The sequence below is a fragment of the Emydura macquarii genome, unplaced genomic scaffold (assembly GCF_026122565.2).
Source record: "Emydura macquarii macquarii isolate MOO-44397 ecotype Brisbane River unplaced genomic scaffold, CSIRO-AGI_Emac_v2 contig_3390, whole genome shotgun sequence".
Classification (NCBI taxonomy): domain Eukaryota; kingdom Metazoa; phylum Chordata; order Testudines; family Chelidae; genus Emydura; species Emydura macquarii.
In genome coordinates this window covers 6,982,855-6,996,346 of record NW_027133527.1, presented here as the reverse complement: position 1 = coordinate 6,996,346, position 13,492 = coordinate 6,982,855, and the positions used below count along the sequence as shown (strand labels likewise).

At 52.8% G+C, this 13,492-nt stretch overlaps 1 protein-coding gene across 1 annotated transcript in view; it reads right to left on the bottom strand.

Annotated features, from left to right (window-relative positions):
• TNRC6A (trinucleotide repeat containing adaptor 6A) overlaps window positions 1–9,108 on the bottom strand; it is a 164,461-nt gene extending 155,353 nt beyond the window's left edge. The window contains exon 1 of the mRNA XM_067534180.1: window positions 9,046–9,108. The gene's annotated coding sequence lies outside the window, so the exon portion shown is untranslated. The remainder of the gene's footprint in view (window positions 1–9,045) is intronic.
• Between the last annotated feature and the right edge of the window lie 4,384 nt (window positions 9,109–13,492).

The following is a 13,492-nucleotide window of genomic DNA, read 5'->3' as shown; positions in this document are numbered from 1 at the left end:
TATAAAATATTGCAGAGTTGCAGAAGTATGTTTGAAATCCTTGATGTAGTAAAACCCACACTGGACGGAAGGTTTTAAGATGGGGAATGTAGGAATATAAGCCCACATCTGACCTCGGGTGATGTGTGGTTTTAAATTGAGTTGGGATATTAGCATGAGCATTAGGCCCAAAGCATGTGACCAAAAAGAATGAAATCATGAGGAAGAAGAGTTGCTGTGACCCTTTGAAATACCAGACTTATCTTATTTACGGTTTGGGCTGAAGTAATAGGAATAAAACATGGAGAACTGGGGACCAGGTGCAGTAAATAATTGGCTAGCTAAGAAACTGCTTCCTTGGACCATAGTTCAGGTCCAATAATTGGCAATGACATCACTTGGTCGTTAAGGGCTATAAAACAGTAAACTCTGAAAGGGTCCGTTGCTAATCCTGGCCTGGCCACGTGGGAACAGCCCAGTATGTGTCTAAGCGTCCCTGCGTTTAGTTCCTTTGCAAGTATCTTGAGCAAATGCTTAGAACTGTTTGGCTGTTGTAAATTTCTTGCGTTTAGAGCAATCGTATAAACCCCCTTCGGCCTTTGGCTTTAGGAAAGGAATCGATGGTTAAACTGGCGTGGTGGTAACTCCCTGCATCAGTAACACACCCCACCACCACGCATGCGTTGGATGCTGCCTGCAGATGGCCAGTCCTGGAAACTTGCTCAGTGATGTAGCGAGGGGGGCCAGGCCCCTGGGCACTGGCCTGCGGGAGCAGGAGGGGGGGCACTTCACCACACACAGGAGGTGGGGGACACAGGAGACTCTGAGGGGCACCCCTCAGCGCCTCCCACCCCCGTGCATAGGGCAGGTCAGGGCCGGGCCGGTGCCCTCCCTCCCCAGGCCGGGGGGTGAGGCCGCCCTGTCCAAACTGGCGCTGGGCTACAGGTGTGGGGGAGCGAGCCAGGCCGGTCCTTCACGACGGGTGGGGGGCGCAGGAGGCTCTGAGGGGCACAGAGCCTCCTGCACCCCCCTGCGCATTGTGAAGGGCCAGCCCGGGGGGAAGGTGGGGGTGGGGGTGAGGCCACCCCATCCGAGCCGGCACCAGGCTGCGGGGCTGGAGTGGCGGGTAAGCACCGGGCCGGCCCTTGACGATGGGCGGGGGGCGCAGGAGGTGCTAAGGGGTGCCCCTCAGTGCCGCCTCCCTTCCCTCCCCCCTGCGTGTCGTGAAGGTCCGACCCATTTGCGCCCCCCCTCCCAAGCCTCATCCCCCCCACAGGTATAGACCCCTCCCCTCCCTCGGGCAGCAGGGAGGCGGTGCCGGGACCCCTCCTGCCCTGCGTGGGGGGACTCGTGCAAATGCAGGCTTGGCCCCCGGGCGCTGGGGACCCTCGGTACACCACTGAACTTGCTGCAGCGAGCGCTAAGGAGCCGGCCCGTGCCCAGCACTGCCTCCCCCGCCCCCCGACACACACTCCCCGTGGGTGGGGCCCATGGTCAGGCTGGGCTGTGCCCATCGGGCTGCCTGCCCATGAGGTGGCCTGCAGACTTCGCCTGCACACCGCTGGCACAGACAAACAGCCCTTGCCGGGGGCTAGCCCTGTCCTGGATGCAGACGGGATCTGCCCCGGGCACCGCCCTCCCCTGGCAGCCAGGCAGAAGGTGGCAGGTGAGGTGACTGTGTGGCCCAATGGGTGGAACCGACTCCCCTTCTCCCCACCCCAAATCCCTTTCAAGTTCAGCCGTACCCTCTGAGCAGGGACCGCCCCTCCCCCTCCACCTGGGGAGGGCCCAGCACCCAGCGGGCCCTACCATAAACAAACATTGCAAACACCACCTTAGCTCTGCCCTGAAGCTCTCTCTGGAGCAGCCCTTGCTGGCCTTACAATCCCGTGGGCCCCCGCCCCCTTACAGCAGGCTCCTGCTTTGCTGGCATGCATTTGTCTTTTGTTCTGGCGCTACGCGGCTGTATGGCCCTGGGCCATGGCCCAGATGGGCACTAGATACCAACAGCCACCACCCCGATGCCCTGTCTCTCCCGGGGCCCTGGCACTCAGCCCTCCGGGTGCACCCATGACGGGGCAGGAAGGGGAGAAAGGACGAGGGACTAGGCAGTTGTTCGACGGGCAGGGCCGGTGGATCCCTGCGTTGGCCGAACCGCAGCAGCGCAGGCGAGCCGGGGCACCAGCACACGAAGGGTTAACGTCATTCCAGCTGCCAGCGGAAAGGAGGAGGGACTGGACGGGTCTAGGTGCCCTCCTGTGCTCTGAGAGTGGGGGCAACGAGCCGCAGAGGACAGCGCCCCGGGGGCAATCGGCCCGACAGCTTACCGGCAGGGCTGGCCGAAGGAGCAGCACACTCCTCTGGCAGAATGACTGGATCCAGCACCCGCAGCCGGCTCTCGGCCACACGAAGGAATCCCCGCCTACAGCCAGGTACGAGATCATTCATCGAGGTGAACGGGAGCTTCCCAGCCCTGCCACGGAGACCGAGGAGTGCCCCAGCTTCACCTGTCACGCAGGCTCCTGCCGCAAAGATTGGGAGGCACCGTGCTATGTCCTTGAGACGCAGACTGATGCCAGCTTGGCAAAATGCCACCAGCTCCCTGGAGACCGGGACGCGCCACGCTGCATCCAAAAGCGGCACTGAGAGCAGAGCACGATGCCGCAGTCACCGAAGATCAACCCTTTCCGTGCCGGTCTCCAGCGGCGCCGCTGCGCAGGAGTTCGGGTCCAGCAGCAGCAGAGAGGAGCGAGCGAGGGACACGGGTCAGGTTAGAGAATGTGCTGCACCCAAAGCACGAGGCAGGGCTCCCAGGCACCAGGATATGTGGGCTCCGGGCAACACGGCAGGTGTGGGGACAGAGCCACAGTGGGGCTCCAAGGCGCCCTCTCTGCTCCCCAGTTCAGGAGCTGTTCTGGGCTGCACTGGTCCCTCAGGGTGCTGTAAAAGAGCCAGGAGGCTGGCTCTAACTCGCCCCAGCTGCCAAGAGCTCTGGGGCTCTTTAAGAAAGCCAGGCGTTCCTAGGCACCCCGCTCACACCTCCTTCTCCTGCACACCCCCTCTGCCGGCAGCCGGGAGGTGGGGGTGTAGGAGCCACTGCAGTGGCTCCAGGCCATCCCAGGAACCCCTTCGTAGGGGAGATCCAGCAAGAGCTGCATGCGGCAGTGGGAGGGCAGCTTTGTGGGCTGGGTGCGTGAAACACCCTGATCTGCTGGGAGCCCTGAAAAGAGCAGGGCACAGAATGGCCGCCAGTGGCTTTGATGCAACCTTCACAAATTCCGTGGCAGCCCTGAAATGCAGCGTTTTGTTGGCCTTCTCCATTCTCCCACTGCTCCCCTTGAAGTGCTCTGCACTCTGTGTGCTAGAGAAGTAACAAAGAGTTATCACAACAGCTACAGCTTCGGCAGAGCAATGGTCTCCTGACATGGATAAACTGCGGAGAACACAGATCCTGCTCAGGAGATTATCCCCAGTGGCAACAGAAATAAAAGGGAAGGAAAACACACAGAGAATGAAAGAGAAACAGAACCACGTCAGAATAGAAAGATCCTCTTTCGAAGGGGTCAGTAGGCCTAATGATGACACATACAGGTGAACGACTTAATTGCACGCAGGAGGCGGATTCTTGCAGGTGGCAGCTAGAGTAAAACTTGTCCAGAAGGGGTGATCCCTGGCACAGCACACGAGGAATTGAGTTTGCAAAAACCGCTTGTCCCAGCCCTAATAAGAACACCCTGGAAAAAAAAATCTCTCTTGGCCAACTCATGCAGCTCCATGCACCCTGCTTCCTAGTCACAAGACGGCATTTATGTTTTAAATATGTGATAACAGGATAAATATTCAGATGCCAATGGGCCACAGGCAACTCGCTAGTGTGGATTGGTGTTTAAAGCAGTGAATTGAAAGCTAGGACTCCTGGGCTCAATTTCAGCCACTGATTTGCTGTGTGAACTGTCACTTAGGCCATTAATTCTGAGTGTCTCAACTTGGAGATGCCCAGCACAGCACACCTGACACCTGATTGTTACAGGTATTGAGCACTCATAGCTCTCACTGACTGCAGCTGGATTTCTGGGAGCTCCGCACCTCTGAAGATCACCCCCATGTTCTCTCAAGACAAGTGAAAACTGAAGAACCAAGAACTAGTTGACACTGAAATTAGGGCTTCATTCTCTGTGTCTCCACCAGTAAAACGGGGACAATTGCCATGCAATAAAGGGTTGAGAGGCTGAATTAATTCATGCTCATAAATAACTTTCAGAGCCTTTAGTGTGACTGCTACTAAACCTGCACAGGAAACGTGAGGTCATTAACCTGAGTGACAGGTTTTCCCTTCACAGCGCTTGGGCCAAAAGGGGAAAGTTATTTTTAAAACTCTCAAATCCATCTGGGATAAAACGCACTGGTACCAGCCACAGCTCTGAGCCGGGTCTGAAACATCAGAGATGCACGTGTAAAGATTCATCTAAATCATCTGTGATGCTGATGCTCCAATGAGGAGTGAGCAACTGGACTCCAAAGCCACTCAGCGGTGGCCGAAAACTGAGAAGCCAAAGACTTTCGGTGATGAGGGAAGTGTGGTGAGCAAGGCTCCTGAATGTCCCCACAAGACTAAAACAACTCTTGGCACAACCACTACTGAGTGTGCAAGTGCAATCTGTGCTGGTGTACACCAGGGGGCACCATTGTAAGATCACACAGGAACCTTGCACGTTAAATGCAAAAAAAAAAAAAAACACCCAAAAACAAACCTAGGCACAAATATTTCAAATCCCAGCAAAACCTTTTGTAGCCAGTCATTTCTTGGGTGACCCTCCTCGCAACAACACCCAGCAAGCTACCGCCGTTCTTCAACAGGCCAGGGAAATCAATCATCAGCAAGTAAGGATACACTCCACCTGACCCGCTCAGCAGCACAGCGGGTACTATTTACCTGCCTATACCCGGAGCATGCAGCAACAGACAATGGAGTCTGATCCTCCAGATGCTCTATTGTATTTAAGGGGTAACCCAGCAGAGCACTGTTATTAAACACGGCTATAAGGAAGACTGAAGCATGAAGCAAATTGCAGTCATATTTTAAAAGGAGGAAATCCAATATTTGGGGAAAAAGTCCTATAAAATAAGTGATAGTCATGGCAACCCTAATGCGACGCAAAGCTCCTGAAGTGTCATTAGTCAGAGCAGACTGTTTTAATGCCTGTAGCACTGAGTTATTGCTGAGAAAGACCCAGCTTGTCCTTTTAACATATTCATTCATTTTTATGAGTTGATTCATGTTGATTTCTCTCTGTTGGTTACGAAATCAGATTTGCATACGGAGACTTGTGAGCAGGCAGCTTCCTCAGCGACTCCACACACAGGACACACAGACTGAGGGTTTGGTTTGATTCACAAAAGGAGCCCAAAGTGAAACCGTCTCCCCACACTGGGCTGCTCCCAGGGCTTCTCAGCTCACACACCACACCCTTTTTAGAGGCCACTCCTACTTTCCTTACTTCTGGGTGGAGGGAGGGATGAGCTGCCTGTTTCAATGGCTTTGTCTGCACTAGAGAAATCTTCTGTCCTAACCTCCTGGAACTTATGTACAGCCCCCCTTAGCCACATGCAAAAGTGCTCCAAGCCAGTTTACGGGCGTGCTAAGAATCGTTTGGAGCAGGTCCAAGGACCAGTGCAGTCTGAACAGCTTTCGTTCCACTGTGGGCAGGTCTAGCTGAAATGGCTCTGTCATGCCCCTTGGCCTCCCAGAATCCACTGCTTCTGCAGACCTCACTGCAATTCAAACAGTGTAGGATAGTGCTAGCGTGGCCCGGGGCAAACCTGGGATAGTTCTGGATCTGATCAGAATGACTAAGGAGGATGCTCTGAACCGTGTAAGCTTAAACTGTTTCTGCTCAACGGGTTCAGTTCTCTAGCGTAGACACATCCAGAGCATCTCCAGCACGCACCTACCATTCCCCAGCAAGCCCTGAGCCTGCTAACGCAGCAGGAACTTCCCACAGCGCTGGCCTGTTATGAGAACCAAATGTCTCCAGGATGATTCTATCAGCAAACAGAGCATGGCACTGGGATGGAGAAAGAGAATGGGTGGGGCTGGGGGTCATTTAGACAAGGAGGGAACAGTGACGTATTCAGTGGAAATCACTGGTGCTCAGTGAAAAGACCCACCTGTCTGCACACCTCAGCATCCCACACTACGAGGCGAGGACAGCTGTCAGCAAAGGTCATGCTGATGAGGGCATTTTTGCTCCGGGTGAGCAGGCTGTTGGACCAGGCTCAGGATCTGAGGTTATACACGATGCTGTTTGGGGCCCACACCCGAGATGCAATGCTGCCCCACTTGAGCACCTGGAGTAACCCGAGCCGTGCCTTGGCTGCCCCGTGGTACTTAGCCTGCAGGCTCTCTGGGGCAGGAACCATCTTTTGGCTACACATCTGTACAGAGCCTGCACTAACGACGCCCCAGCCTGTGGCAATGCAGATAATAAATACTACTCCAGACCAGCCTCATGCCCCAGCGGGCCCATTACCTTCAAATCGTCTCACCTTTCAGCCCCTCTCCTCCATCCTTGAAGGACAGGCTGCAAACCCACGTGGCTCCTGAGAAGAGCTGATTTAACAACGTTTAAACAACGATGCTCCACAGACACCGGCAGCGAAACCAGGTGAACAGAAACAGCTTTGGAAACAGTGGGTTCCGTAGCAGAGATAGCGCCTTAGACACTGCTTTCCCAGGACCTGGGGGCAGGGAGGCTATTGGCAGGACAAGATTCCCCGCACTCCCTCCTAACTGTCCAAGCTGTTCCTGCTCCGTGCATAAACAAATGAAGGACTTCATTTTTCAGGACTGTTAATCCAGCACCTACTGCCTACGTATCTACCGCACAGTAGGTATGTATGGGTGCACCAATCACCATCATAGTTCTTGGGCCCCAAGTACTACGCAGAAGAGGACAGGCAAGCTTCCAACACCTATGTCACACTTTGGTTTTCCAGGTTCTCCATAAATAAAAGGCTGGTTCCATCAGTTTATACAGCGAAATACAAAGGCAGAAGAAGAGGACTTTTCAGAAGGAAGATATGCACCGACCCTTGAGAGCAGCACACAGCGTGGCTACGAGATTTCAAAACCAGTAAATTAAAAACATGCAACACATTTGCCGCCCAGATAAGAATAGTAACTGCCAAGAAGAGAAGAGCAAAGAGATATGCTGGCTATGCAGGTTGAGTCCCTCTCTAACGACTGATCCACACAGAGGATAAGAGCTTGCTATTGTTGCAGGTTAACAGGATTATTCCTTGAACTCAAGTGATAGGGATCTGTACTGAAGGTCCTGGGTGCTATCCCTGCTCTTGTCCTGGGGAGGACAGAGGGTGAGTATTACATGTGGAATAGCCAAGGTCAACTTCTATATGGAGGAAAAACCTCTGTGTTTTTCCAGACACTGTTAAGACCAGACAGAACCAGAAGGAACACTTCATTAATACTAAAGCCTCAATGTACAACTATTGGTTAGAGTGCATAGGCGCGTCTGCCTCTGAAAACTAGGACAACAGGACGTGAGAAGTGGGTTTTTGGGAGGTGTTAATTGATTAAAGGATGCACATACTCCTCCAACACATTCGGCTATCCCCATGCTAATGTATGCATCGGCACGGCCGTCTCATCCCATCTGCGTGTGACTCTATGTCTTTGATAACAACAGCATATGAAACAATTAAAAGTCAGTTTACCCCCAGCAGCCAAAAGACAGAAAGCTGCTAGGATCCAGCTCTAACCAAACCGAACTATGGAAAACAACCGTAAGTGCTCAGTACTTGCTGAGGGATTTTACCCTTGTGAGAAACTTATTTTCAAATCATTCTTCCTGGGAATCTCAGCTTTCAATAAAAAATGATCTGAGTGTGTTGGCCATTGCAAACATCCTTCCCTACACTCCACACAGCGCCCCACTGGCTTAGCTGGCGCTTCAAAGCCCAGGGGGAACCAGAGAAATGCATGGACAATCTTCGGCGCTGGTCCCGTGAAGATTTACCACATGGTGAGTAACCACGTGAAGTCACTGAGTTAGCCACATGCAGATGTCTTTGGAGCATCACGGCCTAAGAAAGCAAACAAGTACAAATCCTTCTCCCCTCAACAGCTCAGGTTTCAGGCTTGTGTCTTACAACATCATAGTCTCACGAGCTCTCCAGCTGAGACTAGAATCTCAGGCCCAGCTCCACAGAACAAAGTCAATGGAAAGGATTCTCCGTGGCTGCCCTAGACCCGACTCTGTGGCATCTGCTTCCTGCCCTTTGTGGGTGGGGTTGTGTGTGTCAGGACTATGCCAAGACTGGGCAAGGTGGGGACCAGCTGGCACAGTATCATGTAAAGCAGCGCCGAGGCCACTGTAAATTACCCCAGGGACTGTTTCAGGATCAGGGGAGCGGAAGGCAGGATTAGATCCCCCTTTTCCCCCTGTATTCCCCAGCAGCGTTGAGCACAAATTCGGTGCAGCTGAGAATCAGGCTCAATAGCTCGACATTGAAAAGAAGGAAGACAAAAACAAGAACCTTCCCTATGCGCCTATACCCCATAGAAAGGGCCCATTTTACTGTTTGCAAGGAAGAAGCGTCAGGACTGGAGAGTTTCGAATACAGCTACGGGTGGGCCTGGGGGGGGGGGGGGGGGGCCACGGCCCACCCACTTTGAAAGCAGGCCCACCCAATCAGATTTTAAACAATTCATCCCATGTTTTTAATCGGCCTCTGTAAAACGCTTGTGACACAAGACTTGTGCCCACCCGCGTCAACCACAGGCCCTGCCGAAAAATCAGTTCTGGCTACTCCTCTGGAATACAGCAGTAAATTAGATGCATAAAGGGCATTTGTTCTTTTATCCCTTTATTCTCTTTGCTGTATTTCTTTGAATAGCTGCAGTTCTAATTAGGAGCTGCAGCAGATGCAATGATTTAGGTCACAGAGAATTGATTCTCACCCAGGTTTAATTCTTTTCTCCGTTACTGGCTTCTCAGACCCCTCAGATTTTAGGTGGAGGATGAATGGTGGATTCACTTCTCTTACCTGTTTCTCTTCACTCTTGAGATCCCTGTTTATATTTTCCTGGGCACGGATTGACAGCTCGTCCATCACCTACAATAAAGCACAAGGCGAGCTCCCTCAGTGCCCGGGCATGTAGTGGCTCCCCAGAGAATGCTACGTGGAAAGCTCTTGCATTCTCTCCAGGAGCTGGCTCCAGCAAGACGACAAAAGCTGTTGGCGGGAACAGTGTCAAAGGGGATCGCTGAGGTCAGGCTGGAGCCTTAGCAAGGGTCAGCACTCTGGGGCTTGTTCTCCTCTTCCCGCTAGCACCAGCCAGGCATGCAGGTCCACACAGAGCGGGGAACAAACTCCCAGGGCAGTTCTGGGACGTTCCTTGGTTCCCTGTCAGCGGCGGATGAGACTCCAGTCCCAAGCCTCTGGAGATCGAGGTCTGAACAGCACACGTCTCTCAAATGGGTGCGCTGGGGAGTGCACAAGGGACTGCCTTGGTCACAGTCTTGGGTTCCTTTGATTTGAGGACCTAGCTGTGGGAAAGGGGTGAAATGTCTGGTATCCTTCCCCACTTGGTCAGCTAGACCAGCAAGAAATGCAGGAACAATCTGACACGGCCCATCCCACCCCGTGTGTTACCACCTCTAGCCTGGCTTGCGGCTCTGGACCAGTGTAGCTACGCTGGTGTAGATGCACCAGTGCAAACCCCTAGTGCAAGTCACTTTTCATGCCAGTGCAGCGTATCTACACTTCAGGTTTGCACTAGCACAGCTATATCACAGCAGCTACAATGGGGGGAGATATCCCCTCATTCTCACTAATTCTTTGGCCTCAGGTGGTCGGACAATACAGTTTTGGGGTCAGCAGTGCCATGTTCTCATTCTCACGTCTCACTTGCCCCTGGTCCCTGATAATGTGCGCGTAACATTTGCTACACCAGTCGCAGCACTTCACCGGGAGCCCCGTCAGTCCATCCTGCAGAGTCCAGACCCAGGCAGGAGTTTAGGTCGCGTCTCAGACTATGCCAAAGAAGTGCTGAGCCCTGGCATGTGTCACCTGGCTGGGGCCCAAAGGAGATAGGGATGTTGATGGAACAACTTTGGCTGAATTTTCAGTCATTCAAAGAGCTTTGGAAGGGAAATAGAGTCATACTCACTCTCAAGAGTGGCACTTTGGGTGGCAGGATTCCTCTCTTTTTCTTGGCACTTTAAATCCTGACGTCATAGGCTAAGACAGAAAAAATCAAAGGTTATAAGCACATATCAGCACCCCTCGGAGCTACGCACGGGCATCACTTCACTCCTGGGACACCACTGAGATGACAGGGACAGCGAGAGAGCCAGCGCTGACAGGATTCGCCCAAGGGAGGGAAAAATGACGTGAGCTGCGAGGGGGAATGTTACTGCACCAGGAAGGAGCTGTGGCGGGGACCAGCCAGCTGTCTCGCTTGGCTGTGTGGCAGGTTGGCGGCTCTGCCCAGCAGAGATTTTTGACCCTCCACGGGCTGCATGGTGCTGTACGGTCGTGGGGGGTCCAGTGCACTCTGGGAGGCACCCAGTGACTGGCAGAGCCGGTGTTATCAGGGCCTGTGGAGGACGTCTAGGCTGCAAGGGAATGCTGTGGTTCTGGTGAGTCAAGTGGGACGCCTCCGGCACCCAGCACCGGATTCTCAAAACAAAACAAACTCGCTAGTTTAGAGACTGTTACGGCCATGACAGCTGGCGGAAGATTAAACACAGAGGGATTTGGGTGCAAAACATGGGTATTCACACACACACGGGACTACCCCCCATTCATACCCCCATGGGCTCCCCTCACTCAACTCACATGCAATATGCAAACAGATTCCCCCCGGTTCCCAGGAACCCCACATCCGAACTGCCCCGAGAAGCTGGACAGATGAGCTGAGACCCTTAGCACCTGGGACCCCCCTTCAGAGCTGAGTTTAGGGGCCTGGCCGCAACCCGTTCGAAGTGTCCTCCTATGGCAAGGCCTTCACGTGGGGCCCTGCCCCGCACCCTGCAGGACGCTCACACCCTGCCACGTGGCAGCAAACGTGCAGATGTTGGACAAGGTGTAATGGCTCTGGCACATGACAAAAAGCCTCTCTTATAATAATATTGACTTCTGCAGTGAGGAAGGCAGGGCTGGCTCCTTTACGGTCTCCACTCCAGGGCGCTGGGGGCGGGGGCGATACCCCCCCTCACTGGCATCCCCTCCAGTCATTTGGGTCCTTGGAAGGAAGATTTGGTCTTTATCATTTACATCAAGTGCCCAGAGGAAAACCACCCAGGCTAAAGAGGCAGCCTTGCGCTGCAGCCAGGATGTTGCAGTTCTCCATGGCCATAGTCCAGGCTGCCAATCAGTCGAGCCCCCTGGCACTTGACAGGGAAATCAAGTGGTGCCTGTTTGCTAGAACGGCGCTGATGCCAGGGGCAGGGAAGTCAGGGCTCAGAAAGTCCTTTCTTGAAGGACTTGCAACATCTCCCCCGTCCCGCTCCCTCGCACAAGACAGCTCCGACCATTCCCCCTCACGGTTAGAACTAACTGCACCGTGGACCCGACAAGTCCGGCTTCTGCGGGATTCCCAGGGAGTCGGACCGGCCCCCCGACGTCCGTACTGCAGCTGTGCAAGCAGCGCTGCCCAAAGCCGAGGGCACGGGGCGACCGGCTGCGCCGAGGACAAGCTGCTCTGGAGACTCACTCACCCCCCTCCAGGGTCACTCTCTGGGTTTTAAAAATACTTTACTTTTAGAGACTTTGTTTTGTCACCTGGAAGAGAGAAACCAGGAGCAGAAGACTGCGGGAGCAGCCAAGATCAAATATCCAGCTTCCCCCTAGCGCCAGGCATGCCGCTCGGGGCTCTTCAGGCTTTAATACCGGATCGAGAAGGGGCTGGAGTAGGAATTCCGCTCTTTGCTTGCAAATCTGAAACCAGACAGGCTTCCCACGCTGTTCCCCTACTATAAAACCACTGGCCTCCCTGGCAAAAATCAGAGAAAAATCTGCAACTGAACATCCAAATTCAACAAACTGGCCACGCACGGAGACAAATGAAGTGGTAAGAAAAGGTACGTAAATGACCCCAGTGGAGATGAGGCCCCCCCTGAAATAACAAGAGCTAATGGAGGAAGCTAAGAAAGGGAGAATTTAGGCTGAAAAACAGGAGAAACTCCCCAGGAGCAAAACGCAACAGGCTCCAGAACAGAATTCCCAAGGGAAATGGAGGAAGCGCCGGTTGCTGGGGACTTTTAAAAGTGGGCTGGACAAAGCACTACAAAATGCATTGTACAGATCTGCCCTGGCACCAGGGAGACAGACTAAATGAAGTGCCAGAGCCTTCCCATCTCTACTCTCTACCTGACTCAGTGATCGACTCTTCCAAGCCCTGCATGTTTCTGTCCGGGGATTGCTACACTCTGAATCTGGCACATGGAGGATTGACAGACCAGGGAAAAAACCATTGGCTATAATTAAAATACACATCCAGTTAATTACTGATAATGCTTTCTCCTCTTTAATATTGGCCTCTAGCAAGGCTTTTGCTGAGAACAGCAAAGCAAAACAATTTGTTTTTATTAGTTTTTTAAAAGGAAAAAGCCTCATCTGTCTTAACAGGACACCAAAACATTCCTTGGGTCCAGCCTGCATTCACTAACAATTTCTTTGCATTCATATACCAGGGAAATTCAATTATCTGGCAGAACATGTCCCAAAGGCATTTAGATAATTGCAACCATACGTACAAAATCTGCCACTAATTATTAAAGAAATACCAAATATGGAGACGGAATGATAGAAAAGTGGTATTAGTGAGCATAAAAACCACTCACATATGCTGGAAGCGACTACATTTTCACAGGGGCACTTTGCATTATGATTCTAGAGTAACAAAAATGTACATTACAAAAGTGGGATGAAATTGCTGCTACTGTAGAACCCCATTACCACGATTCTGAGCGTAGATTAAAAACCTCCAGGGGGCTCTGCAGAGGGAAAGGAGCTGCAGGCAGGGGAGGACAAGAAGGAAGAGAGGAGATGGGAGCCCTACTGGCAGATACTGAATTGGGCCATGTGGAAGACACATGGTTTCCAGAGTGGAAAAAGACCTAAGTGACAGAGAGAAAAGCTCACTCGGGACACGGGACACGTGAGGTACTGCCTGAGGATCATCTACCACCTGTGAGAGACGCTGAAGCGGAGTCAGTGTAGCCGACTGGTTAGTGCAGTCTGGGCTTTGCTCTGTAAAGCCCTTTGAGAGCCTGGGATAAAAGCTGCGCAGTGCCACGCATTAGAGCTATTTATTAACGATGAATATTACATTTGCACTGTATTTTGGTTGACAGTGACAAACATTTGTTTAAATGAACATATCAGGAAGTGCTAGTCCCCTGAGGGGAACCTCTGTACACAGGGGATGTTTGGAAAGTGACAGAAACCTCCTGCACCTGAGTTATTTCTCCTTCCCCCTTAATTA